We start from the raw sequence: 13,115 nt of genomic DNA, 5'->3' as shown, positions 1-13,115 counted from the left end.
GGTGGTTTTAGTTTAGCGATTCTCGTGATGTTGCAGTCAAGATGTTGGCCTGGGCTGTGGTCATCAGGAGGCTTGATTGGGACTGGAAGACCTGTTTGTAAGACGGCTCATGCCCATGGCTGTTGGCGGGAGGCCTCTGCTTCTCCCCACATGGCCCTTGCCGTAGGGCTGCTTGAGTGTCTTTACAACATGACACCTGGCTTCTTCAGAGTAAGAGCCATCAGAGAGAGAGAGAGAGCAAGATGGAAGCTGCAGTATTTTCTGTGACCTAACTTCAGGAGTCACACTCTGTCGTTTCTACCACATTCCATCAGATGCAAGTCACTACGTGCAGCCCACGCTTTTGAAGAAAGGTGTATCAAAGAATTTGTGTATGTATTTTTAAATTACCACACACAAACGTAGAATCCCTGTTTATAAAATAATGGTTGGGGATTTGTTTCTAGTTACAGCTGTCCAGGTGAGTAAAGCCAACTTTCCATGGAGAACAGTTAGAAAAGCTGAATAAATATATAGACATCTGCTTGAAGGTACTGGAGAACTGTCAAGATACCATAAATTATCTGGCCAGTATAAGAGAAGATTAGTCTCAGGGAAATATGCCCATTGTTTGGGACCACTTTCCCCCAATACTGTTTGCATGTGGGGCAGCTAGGAGTTTAAAGGGACCCTTCTGATAGCACTGAAGCCAGGGGGGTGGGGCCTCAGCAGTAGAGTTGGGACACCAATGGGTTACCCTACTCCAGGAGTAACTTTGAACCAGAAGTAGATAGTTCCTCTGAGGGACTGTAACTCAGCTTCAGAACCTAAGTTAGATTGAGATGATCTGGGGTTACTAGTTCTGCCATGCACCTAGAAGAAATGAAGGTAAGAATCCTCTGGAAGAAGGTAGTATCATTTTAGGCCTCAAATTGTTCCTAGCAAAATTTTTGCATATACTAATAATTTTGTAAATAAGAGTATACAATCAAAAATAACTAATCATAAATGAAATAAGACCACATGAATGAAAACTAGCATGAACACCAGGTAATAGAAATTACCCACAGGGACTCCAGCTAATTGAGTTATCAAACTTTTATTTTTAATAAATTTAATTATTTTATTTACTTAGTTTTGGCCATGTTGGGTCTTCGTTGCTGCGCGTGGGCTTTCTTTTGTCGCGGTGCGCAGGCTTCTCATTGCGGTGGCTTCTCATTGTGGCGCACGGGCTTCAGTAGCTGTGGCGCACGGGCTTAGTTGCTCCATAGCACGTGGGATCTTCCCGGACCAGGGCTCGAACTCGTGTCCCCTGCATTGGCAGGCGGATTCTTAAACTGTGCCACCAGGGAATCCCCCAGACACACTTTTAAAAACCATACTTGTATGTGATAGATTGTTTGCAAAAACAGCCACAATTATTCCTTTCCCTATAACCATGCCCCTTTGCAGTGTGACTTGGAAGCTCCTCTGATCAAGAAGTGGAGTCTGTTTTCCCACCCCCTGAATCTGGGCTGACCTTTTCACTTGCTTTGACAAGTTATGCCATTCCCAAGCCTGGTCCTCAAGAGCCCTTGATCATTCTACTCTCTCGGAAATTTGCTGCAGCCACATAGAGACACCCAGGGTGCCTGCTAGAGGATAAGAGGCTACAGTCACCCCTCAGCATCCGTGGGGGATTGGTTTCAGGACCTCCCCCCACACCCACCCACCGCGGGTACCAAAATTTGAGGTTGCCCAAATATCTTATGTAGTATGGCTTAATATTTGCATATAACCCACACACATCCTCCCGTATACTTCAGATCATCTCTAGGTTATTTGTAATACCTAATACAATTGTAAATACTATGTGAATAGTTGTAAATACAATATAAATGCTGTAAACAGTTGCCAGAACACAGCAAATTCAAGTTTTGCCTTTTGGAATTTTTTTTTTTCAAATATTTTCAATCCAAGGTTGGTTGAATCTGCAGATGCAGAACTCACGGATATGGAGGACCAGCTGTACATGGAGGATAGCTAAGACACTCCAGCCTACAGCCAGCTGCCCTTAAATATGGGACAGAATCTAGCATAGATCAGCAGATAACATACCCAACCTGGCAGCTGCCCACAGATGCATGAGTGAGCCCAACCAAGATAAGACAAATCACCAAAATGAGTCCAGCCCATTGCTAACTGGCAGAACTAGAGGCTAAATAGTAGGTGGTCATTGTTTCAAGCTACTAAGTTTTGAAGGTGATTTGTTACACAGCAAAAGCTAATTAATTCAGATGTATTATGCTCAAGGAGACAAAAGACAGGCTTGAGAATTCTAGTATAGAACTGGAAATATTTTTAAAATGGAAATTCCATTAATAAAAAATAGAATTACTTAAATGAATAACTCAGTTAATAGGTTCTACAGCATATTAGACAAATTAGAGAATTAGAAAGGTCAGAAAAATTATGGAATGACACACAGAGGTAAAAGGATGGAAAACACAAAAGAGAATGCAAGAAACATAAAGACATACCAAGAAAGCCTAATTATTTGTGCAACTGGAGTTTTAACCAAAAAAAGAAGAGGGAGAAAATTGGTCAGATACAATATTTGAAAAAAAATTTTTAATGATGAAAAAAATTAAGCCAGAAATGTAGTAAAGCCCTTTCAAATCCCAAGCAGGGAAAGTAAGACTTCAGTGCATCAGGAAAACTGCCTGAATATGGTCCTTGTGACCACCATGCACAGCTGCTGAAAGTCAATCAAAACCATGTATTGAGCCCCAAAGCTTTATGAATAAGGGATACACAAGAGAAATAAAAGGCAATACACACACACACACACACACACACACACACACACACTTCTTGAAAACGCAAAGCAAAAAGAAAATCTATAAAGCAGCTAGAGGGAAAAAATTACGTTAAGAGTGCAACAATTAAACTGACATCTGATTCTCAACAGAAGCCACCAAATAATTCTACCAACTAGGATTCTATACTCAGGAAAAGAGCCTTCAAGAATAAATGAAATAAATACATTTTTACCCAATTAAAAACTAAGATAATTTGTTACTTAGAAGACCCATTGTATTAAAGAAGATACTAAACAGTGTTTTCTAGGAAGAAGGAAAGTGATTTTAGATGAAAGGTCAGAGATGCAGATGTACTGAAGATCAAAATGTTTATATCAACTAATACTGTATAAAACAAGAATAATGGTATTTTATAGGGTCTAATATAATTAACATGTATGACAATAGTAGCATATAAATTGACCACCCCCTAGGCTTAGTGATTCATTAGGAGAACTCACATGACTCAGTATATAGTTGTACTCATGGCTATGACTTATGGCAATGAAAGGATACAGAGCAAAACCAGCAAAGGGAAGAGGCACATAGGGTGATGTCTGGAGGAAATCAGGCACAAGCTTCGAAGAGTCCTCCCCCGAGTAGAGTCACATAAGACCTGCTTGTTTCCTCAAGTAATGAGTTATGACAACTCATAAGAAATGTTGTCTACCCTCATTAGAGATTCAGTGCCTAATATTTTTGTTGGAGGCTGGGCACATAGGTACCCAACATCTAGCATGTACCAAAGGTTCCAGACTCTCAGAAGGAAAGCAGCTGTTCAGCACAAACTACACTGTTTCTACATTTTGGCACAGTGAGCCACTCTTGTCACTACTAGGATTGGTGGGAACTAAGTTCCTAGACACCAGGGCCAGCCTTGCAAGCAGGGCTTTCTACGGATGACTGTCATCTCAGGCCTGCTATGTTAATTCTTTTCTACACATACCAGTTGATATCAGACTATGATAAATATAGTTGTAATCTCTGGGGTAGAGTTGGGCCCTTATCTTACACCAGGGTTCCCCAACCCCCGGGGACCAGTATCGGTCCATGGCCTGTTAGGAGCCAGGCCGCACAGCAGGAGGTGAGCCTCTTGCTAGCTTAGCAGAACTTCGTCTGCTGCTCCCCATTGCTTGCATTACTCCCTAAACCATCACTCACATTACCGCCTAAACCATCCCACTCCCTCCCCCACCCCACCCCCGTGGGAAAACTGTCTTCCATGAAACCAATCCCTGGTGCCAGAAAGGTTGGGGACTCCTGCCTTACACTGTATACAAAAACTAACTCAAAATGGATCAAATTACCTAAACGTAAGACCTAAAACTGTAAAACTCTTAGAAGAAAACACAGGAAAAACTTCACAACATTGGATTTGGCATTGATTTCTTGGATATGACACCAAAAACAGACAACAAAAGAAAAGATAGATAAATTAAACTTCATCAAAATTTAAAACTTTTGTGCATTAAAGGACATTATCAGCAGTGAAAAGGCAACCCACAGAATAAGAGGAAATATTTGTAAACCATATTATCTGATAAGGATACTAAGAATATAGCTATATATCTATCATGTATCTGTATCTACCTATCTATATATCTTATCTGTACAGATATATAAAGAATACCTACAACTCAACAACGAAAGCCCAATTTAAAAATGGACAAAGGATTTGAATAGACATTTCTCCAAAGAAGATATGCAAATGGCCAATAAGCACATGAAAATAGGCGCATTATCACTAGTCACTAAGGAAATGCAATCAGAACCACAATGGGGGGGACTTCCCTGGTGGCGCAGTGGTTGAAAATCCGCCTGCCAATGCAGGGGACATGGGTTCGAGCCCAGGTCCGGGAAGATCCCACATGCTGTGGAGGAACTAGGCCTGTACGCCACAACTACTCAGTCTGCGCTCTAGAGCCTGCGAGCCACAACTACTGAGCCCACATGCCACAACTACTGAAGCCTGTGTGCCTCGCAACAAGAGAAGCCACTGCAATGAGAAACCCGCGCACCGCAACAAAGAGTAGCCCCTGCTCGCCGCAACTAGAGAAAGCCCACACGTGACAACGAAGACCCAACACAGCCAAAAATAAATTTATTAAAAAAAAAAACAAAAAAACCCCAATGGGATACCCACTTCATACCCATTAGGATGGCTGGTATCCCCGCAAAAAACCAGAAAATAATAAATGTTGGTGAGGATGTGGAGAAATTGGGAACTTTGTGCATTGCTGATGGGAATGTAAAATAGTGCAGCCACTGTGGAAAATGGTATGACACTTCCTCAAAATATTAAACTACAATTATCACATGATCCAACAGTTCCACTTCTGAGTATTTACTGAGTTTAGTGATACGCTTAGTCAAGGGGTAGAACTTAATGGTAAATAAGTATATATGATGTTTGTTTATATATAAATCAGTTTAATTACAATGGTTGGTTTAGTAGTAGAATGTACTGATAACTATATACTTTTCTGGAATTTTAGATTTAGCATAGCACATTCTATTGTTGATTTCTTCCTTCTTTTCTTCACCTATAGAATTTCTTTGGAAAGCATGAGTTCCCTCCTGCAGAGAATGTTCTACAGCACTTAGGGAAAAATTGTGGTAACAGCAAAATTATGCAATTAAATAGGCTTGGTAAATGGGTTTAGCTGTTTATAATATTCTACTTTATATAGCCCTCTCTTAAAATCTAGCAACTGTTGTTTCTACAATATAAAGATCTCTCTATATATAATTAAAAGATAATTTTTAATGTTTATAAACTTTGTATTTCAAACTTGTTACTTAGAGACTTAAAGCAGTATGTTTTGGATCAGAAACAGAAATGGTGTCATTTTTAAAACTCTGTGTTAAATCAGTTTTTTAAGTATTGACCAAGAAAAGGTTTATTATTATTTCATACATGAAAAATATAATTTACCTGAAGTTCTTAGTTCCACTTTTCAGTTGTCTTAAGACTCTTATATTGGACCGTAGGATAGCAAATACACTGAGTCTACAGGTGTACATTTTGGAATATGTATATTTTTAAGTTTCCAAAATGATTAAATTACTGTTGTGATACATTTAATGCATTTTTATGACTTTAGTATTAAACATTTAGATGTATTTTCCCTGCTTTCACTAGGAAGAGTGAACTTTGGTAAAGTACTTAAATTTAAATGGTCACCATGTTATGTTCATTTTGTAATAAGTTCTGTTATATTAGGTTAGAGTGTAAATTGGAACACTTTTCAAGACCTAATTTTATGCTTTCTCTGTTAACAAATTTCTTTAATTGCTTACTTTTAAAAGTAACATACTGTTTAAAGTTGCAGTTTTACTAGTAGTAAGATGAACAAATGTGCATTTTCTTCTTCAGATGTTTACAATGTTTAGAGCATTCAATATTTAGTTGGTATTGCTTGATTAAAAGTTACCCATTTAACATTTATATTTGGTGTACTTATATTTAATAAAGGTAGAATCTATAGTAAAATTTAATACTTTCTGCAGGTTTGGTGGCATTTTCTAAGTGTAAATTACCTACCAGTGTTTATATGGAATACGAATGGACAGTAAGGCTATAGATCAAACTATTGCATTTCAAATTTTTCCTCTTTCATGGACTTTTTAGGCTTATTTCGTATATTAATTTGTCTCCGGTTATTACCAGACCCAGTCCAAACGTCTACCAGAAATTGGGTTCCAGGATGTTAAAAAAAAATTGAGGGGGGACTTCCCTGGTGGCACAGTGGTTAAGAATCCACCTGCCAATGCAGGGAACATGGGTTCAAGCCCTGGTCCTGGAAGATCCCACATGCCGCGGAGCAACTAAGTCCATGCACCACAACTACTGAGCACACGCGCCTAGAGCCTGTGCTCCGCAACAAGAGAAGCCACCGCAATGAGAAGCCCGGGCACCACAACGAAGAGTAGCCCCCGCTCACCACAACTAGGGAAAGCCCGTGTGCAGCAACAAAGACTCAGGGCAGCCAAAAATTAATTAATTAATTAAAAAAAGTTTTTTTAAAGGACTCGATTAAATGAAACTTGAAAATCATCAAGTTAGTAGATGATTCTCTAGTTTTGGCCATACATGAAGTTAGTAGAATCCTAGACTTATGGAGGTTGCTTCCTATCTGTTCAATCATACGCTTATTTATATTAAAAGGCTACATTCAGAGTAACCTTTTTTAATAAAGTTGAAACATGGATTAGACATTATTTTTAACATACTAGCAGCCATGAGAAGTATACCTCTAGTCGTTTGTTTCTAAAAGGATTTTAATTCAATGGAATTCTCCTTTAGAATACATGGAGACCAAATTACTGAATTCAATTTAGTAATTGAAAATATAGAAAGGATCATTTGAAATTATAACTGAGGTTTTTTGAAATAAAGGTGTCCTCTTCAAAACCTAAAGGTATGTAAAGATCAGGCAACTTTTAGATCAAAAGGCTTTTAGCCATGACCATGTAAATGGATCACTGTTATTAAGCTTCCCAAGTAAAATGTAGAAACTGGAGAAATTCATGAATCTTTGGAACTGCAAGTGAAAAAGCAATATTTATCTTATTCTCTAAGATCTCTAATTTGACATTGGTTAATTATATTAAATCGTTAGAGAATTTAAAAGACTGGTCAAATTATCCAGGTTTCCAAATATCTTCAACCAGCAAAGTTTCAGATAATTTTAGCAGACTTAATTATTGCTCAGAAGCATTTTTCTATCATACTGTATTACTAGGACACCAAAGAGCACTTTAGCTGTACCAAATAGAATATACAGGTAATTGTGTTTGCAGATAACCAGAGACCTGGAATGTTGTAGAATACCCTGAGACTATCACCAAAAAAGTGGGACTAAAAATTCCCAGTTGGCTCTGCCTAATGCCAATGTTAATTCTAGTCCAAAGAGATAAATATGTGTAACTGAGAAGCTCAATATTACAGGTAGTTTCTTTTTTAAAAAAATAGTTCTTCAGCCAGAGTTCTGCATATATTGACTTAACTTTTTTTCATTATTGATCATTGTTACTTATTGCAAAGTATCTATCTGGCATATAGTAAAATGTTTAATAAGTGTTAGCTCCTGTGGTCAGCAAAGCAGTGGCCCTCCAAGCTGACCAGTCTTCATGCCCACACCTGTGAATGCGTCACATGGCAAAAGGGAGTTAAGGGTACAGAAGCAAGTAAGGTTGCTAATCAGCTGACCTTGAGATGGGAAGATGATCCTGGATTATCTGGGTGGGCAGAAGACAGAACCAGAGAAATGGCATTTCGAGAAGGGCTTCACCCACTGTTACTGGCTTTGAAGATGGAGGAAGGTGGCTAGGAGCCAAGGATTGCAAGTGGACTCTAGCAGCTGGAAAAGGCAAGGGAACATTGTCCCCTAGAGCTACCAGCAGCAGTGCAGCCCTGCCGACATGTTGATTTTAGCCTGGTGAAACCTGTCTCTGACTTCTGACTTACAGAAGTATGAGATAATAAATCTGTATTGTTTAAGCCGCCAAGCTAGTGGTGATCTGTTACATCAGCAATAGAAAACTAATAAAGCTATAATTGTTACCTCTAGAGAACTGCTAGGAACAGTATAAGACTGCTTATAGGTTCAGTGTATCTTTGCCTGAATTTTGATTCTTGGGGATAAGGTAGGTGTGAGCTATGAGTATTAAATAAACCACCACCTCTTCGTATTTATATAGAACTTTTATCTTAATAACATCGTGATACTTAGGGTTGATAGCGATAGTCCCCTGACAGATCAGAGAATGTCATTGTTATGTATATTATGGACATCGTTATAAACAACTTCGGTGTTCCTGCGAGGAAGCTGAGAGTCAGACTTGCGCATCATTTCTAACAGTTTACTGTTTAAGAAGGCAGGTTCTGACGCCAGATTTTCTTGATTCAGATTCCTGCCCCAAGTTTGTCTGCTGTGTTTAGCCTTGGACAAGTTATATAATTTCCCTGTGCCTCAGTTGTCTGGTGTGTAAAATGGAGATACAAGAAGTATCTGCCCTCCTGGGCATGGAGTAAAGTAAAGCGTTTGCCACAGTACTTGTTACAATATAAGAGCGTGTCAAGGGTTGCTGCTTCCGGCAGCGCGGTCATCAAGCAGTGTGCAGCGATGCATCTTTCTGTGTTGTAACTTTACCCTGACTTTGTTGTAGTATCTTGCTGTTTTGCTTTCATTCTCCTTTCTTGATTATCTTTTTTTTCTCTTCTATGAACGTCTATAACCTGCCTGAAAATTTCTTAGAATGAAGCAGGCCGTAAGTTGCTGTGTTAGGGGGTACTTGATTACAAATGATAGAAACAGAAATCAAACTAGCCAAAGCACAAAAAAAGTAAACTTAACTCACATAAGTGACACTTCCAGAAATTAATTCAGATATAACTGGATCAAGAGCCTTTTCTTCTTTTTCTCTTTCTCTCTTTTTTTTCTCTCTTCCTACCTCTCCCTCCCTGATTCCCTCCCCCGCCAAACACACACACACACACACACACACACACACTGCTAAGTAGGGATGGTTACAGTGTTCACTGAACTTCTGGGAAATAGGCACACAAGCAGTGTTCAAATTAAGTGTTTGTTATACGCTCTTAACTTTTTACTTAGCAACAATTTTAGATTTACAGAAAAGTTGCAAAAATAGTACAGAGAGTTCTTGTATGCCCTTGGTTGGGCTTCCTGTAATGTTAACAGTTTACATAACCACAGTAAAATGATCAAAACTGGGAAATTAACATGGGTGCGATACTACTCACCACAGATCTTATTAAGATTTCACCAATTTTAACCCCTAATGTTCCTTTTCTGCTTCAGGACCCACTCCAGTGTCCCACATTGTATTTAGTTATTGTGTTTTCTCCATCCCCTCCAGTCTGGGACAGTTCCTAAGTTATTTTCCTGTCTTCCATGACCTTGACACTTCTGATGAGTATTTGATTAGCTATTTTTATAAAATGCCTGTCAATTTTGATTTATCAGCTGTTTTCTCCTGATGAGATTGAGGTTATGCATTTTTTGATAAAGAAGACCACAGAAGAGGCCTTCAGTACTTCATATCTGGGGGACATGATCCGTCTCCTGCAGGTGATACTATCCTTCATCACTTGGTTATGGCGGCCTCTGTTGGGTTCCTCCACTGTATTTTGTTTGTATTACTATTTTTCCTTCGTAATTGAGAGAGATCTTTGATGGTATGTAAGTATCTGTTTCTCCTAAAACTTTTGCTCACTGGTTTAGCATCCATCAGCCAATCTTGCCTGAAACAGTTATTCTTGTGGTGTTTGTCTAATGATGATTTTGTATGTCTTTCTTTCCTTCTACATTTATTACTTAGAATTGTTCCGTAAGGAAAACCTGTCCTTTCTCCCCCATGTATTTATTCAGTTATTTATTTCAATATGGACTCAGTGATGTTCATTTTGTTCTGTGAGTTATAACACTATCATTGCTTATTTTGTCGCTCAGATGATTCCAGCTGTAGGCATTAGGAGCTTCTTTGGGTTGGGTTCTTTGTCTTTGAAAATCACCATCCTTTTCCAAGTACTTGCTTATTTTCTGGCACCACAGAATATTTTAGGCTCATCTTATATGTTCCCTGCCCCAGCCCTGGAATCAGCCACTTCTCCAACAAGCTGTGTTTCCTTTTCTTTGAGAATGATGTTTAGAAACCAAGATCTGGTCAGTAGATGTGCTCACTGCTGTTGGAGTTGGTCGTAGGCCCTCTCAGCAGAGAGAACTAGGAAATGTATGCATTTCTGTCAATCTGTGCACCCAGACACACCTGTAGTTGTTTATTCAGACCTAGCATACACACCAAGTCATGACAGCATTGCTAAATCAGACCCTGGGAGAAACATTTACTACCTGGAGTACAGCATTTGTGTGAAGTTCTTTTTGTCTTTATCCTTAGAGTGTGCAGTCAGAATATCATTCTCTAAACTTACTTAGGTTCTGTCTTTTATTCCTGATCCCCTTCAGTGTGGTTGTGTTATGTATTTGTAATAGAGCTGTTTCCCATCTCTTAGGGATCCCTCTCCTGTGGTCCAGTGTGACGATCGGTTTGGTCCAGTTTTTTAGTTGAAGTGGGGAGGGTAGATCCAGTCCCTCTTGTTTCATCATGGCTGGAAACAGAAGCCTTCTTTTAATTTTGAATTTTTAGTGAAGTTGACCAGGTCTTTTTGAACTATCTAGATTGTGTCCTTATTAACCCTACTGTGCATACAGTAAAGCACTTGGCCGTTTTCTCAACTCTTCCATTGTTTAACCTAACATCCATATAGATGGAGGTGCCCAGGGAGAGGAATGATTTTCCATGCTACCAGCTAGAAATACAGATACATCAGACAAAATCTAGCCAGGGCAAAATTGTCAACTCCTAGATATGTGTCACAGCTACAGGAACAAGTGTTGAAGAGTTTGTCCCACTTTCCTACCTCTGCAGAAGGGAAAACCCATCGTAATTACTGGGGCATCTCTTACCCAGACCCGAGGTACAGAAAAGAAAACCATTAGGGGAGAAAGTGCCATGGTGTGCATACCTCTTGGCTTTGGCATTCCCAAGAGAACTGTGAACTTCCTAAGTACATGAACTTGAGAAATAACACTTTGTCTTGCTAGGCACATGTGTCTGTTAGGGTGGTGAGTGTGAGAAAATGGAGGAGAAAAGGCAGAGGGCTTCCCCTGCTCAGCCCATGCCTCCTGTTGCAGTTGAGCCTCAAAGAACATGTTGCAAAGAATGGTTCCTGCTGACCCCAGTGGGGTCCCAGGTTAATGAAGGTACCTGGGGTAATGAAGAAGGAGCTGACCAGAAGATGATGCAAGGAGGCCCGCAGGCCAAGGGTGGAAAGGGTGACTCAAAAGGGTGAGCGGAGGGCGAGTCTGAGAGCAGCAGAGACGCCCGCTCTTTTCCCTAACCAGCGACTGGCTGTCCCCAGTATAGGGTTCACAGGCTTGGGCCGGGCCCCACTCATCTCCCGTAACAGTGCCTTTCCCACCTGGCCTGGTCCCCGGTCACTGGCTCTTTACTCTGGCCTGCAGCCCCTCACACACTCCTCCACCCAGCCCTCAAGGCTCCTTACACTGCAGCTGAGCCAGGCGCACCAGGCCCCATACGTGTGGTTCCTGTGTCACAGCATTCATGTTACTTAGATCTGGACGTTCCTCACTAGATCCACCATCTGAAGTGCAGGACCTGCCTTGTTTATGCAGCACAGTCTTGCACACAGTTGGGGCTCAGATGTTTCTTAAATGAATAAAGAGAGGCCAGGCCACCCGCTGGGGTGTATCTTCCTAAGGTCTGGGAAGAGGGGCTACTCAAGAGCGCATGTGGCCTCCGCCACCATCTGACACAGACCCCTATCAGGACACTTGGGACCCCCAGGTTGTAGGCATGCTGGCCCTGAGTGCCCTCCCAACCACCTGGCTGTCAGCTGCTGCCTGTTCTCTGAGCCGACAGCAGGTGGCCCTGTTCGCTTTCATTCAGCAGAGGGAAGTGTTGAGTCAGCCCACATGGACTGACCGCAGAATCCTGCTCGAGGCACTCTGCTACGTGTATGAGGCTTCAGCCACAAAGATGTGAGTTGCTCTCGGGCTAGTGATTCTTCCTCCTCCCTAGGGCAGTGGCTGATTCCTTAGCGTGAGCGTAAGTTTACTCAATTGCTCAGAGTTCTTGGAAGAGTTTGTTACAAGAAGGAACCACTGCAAGGTGAATTCCAGCCACCAGAAGAGCTTAGAGAGCCCAGGTGAGCTCAGCTATGCTGGGCCGATGCCTCCCAGTTCAGGTGTGAGCAAGCAAGCTGGGGAAGTCTGCGCTCCCTCAGGCTTCCCGGGGCCCTCATGTGCCCTTTCTTTCTACACAAGTTCAGAGTCAGAATGAGGCCTTCGCAGCCGCCTCTGCCTCTCGCCACCCATTCTCGGCAGCAAGTCCACCAGGGCCACCTTTCTGTCCCCTCAAACAGCCCTCTTCCCTCCAGTCCCAGGACCTTCGTGCACCTCCTCCCCTGCGCCCGCACCCTGTTCCTCGTCTTGTCTTTCCAGTTCCTCATTGGACCTATGGGTCCTTTTTTGGTTGCTGAGTCTCCTCAGGCCCCGGGACTGGTTTTGTCCTCTCAGGATCCCCAGTGCCTGCACCTTGGCCTTTTGCAGAGCACACCCCCGAGGTAGGAGTGGGCGGTTGTAACCCAGGGAGAGGAGGAGGGATGGTGCCCGGGTTGACATGGAGATGCCCTGTCTAGAAGAGCCGCCCTAGTTAAACAAGCGTCTGTTTGTCAAACACTTCAGGAGC

Source organism: Globicephala melas, chromosome 7, assembly GCF_963455315.2.
Source record: "Globicephala melas chromosome 7, mGloMel1.2, whole genome shotgun sequence".
Lineage (NCBI taxonomy): Eukaryota > Metazoa > Chordata > Mammalia > Artiodactyla > Delphinidae > Globicephala > Globicephala melas.
The sequence above is the reverse complement of the archived record's forward strand: the minus strand, read 5'-3'. Positions refer to the sequence as shown.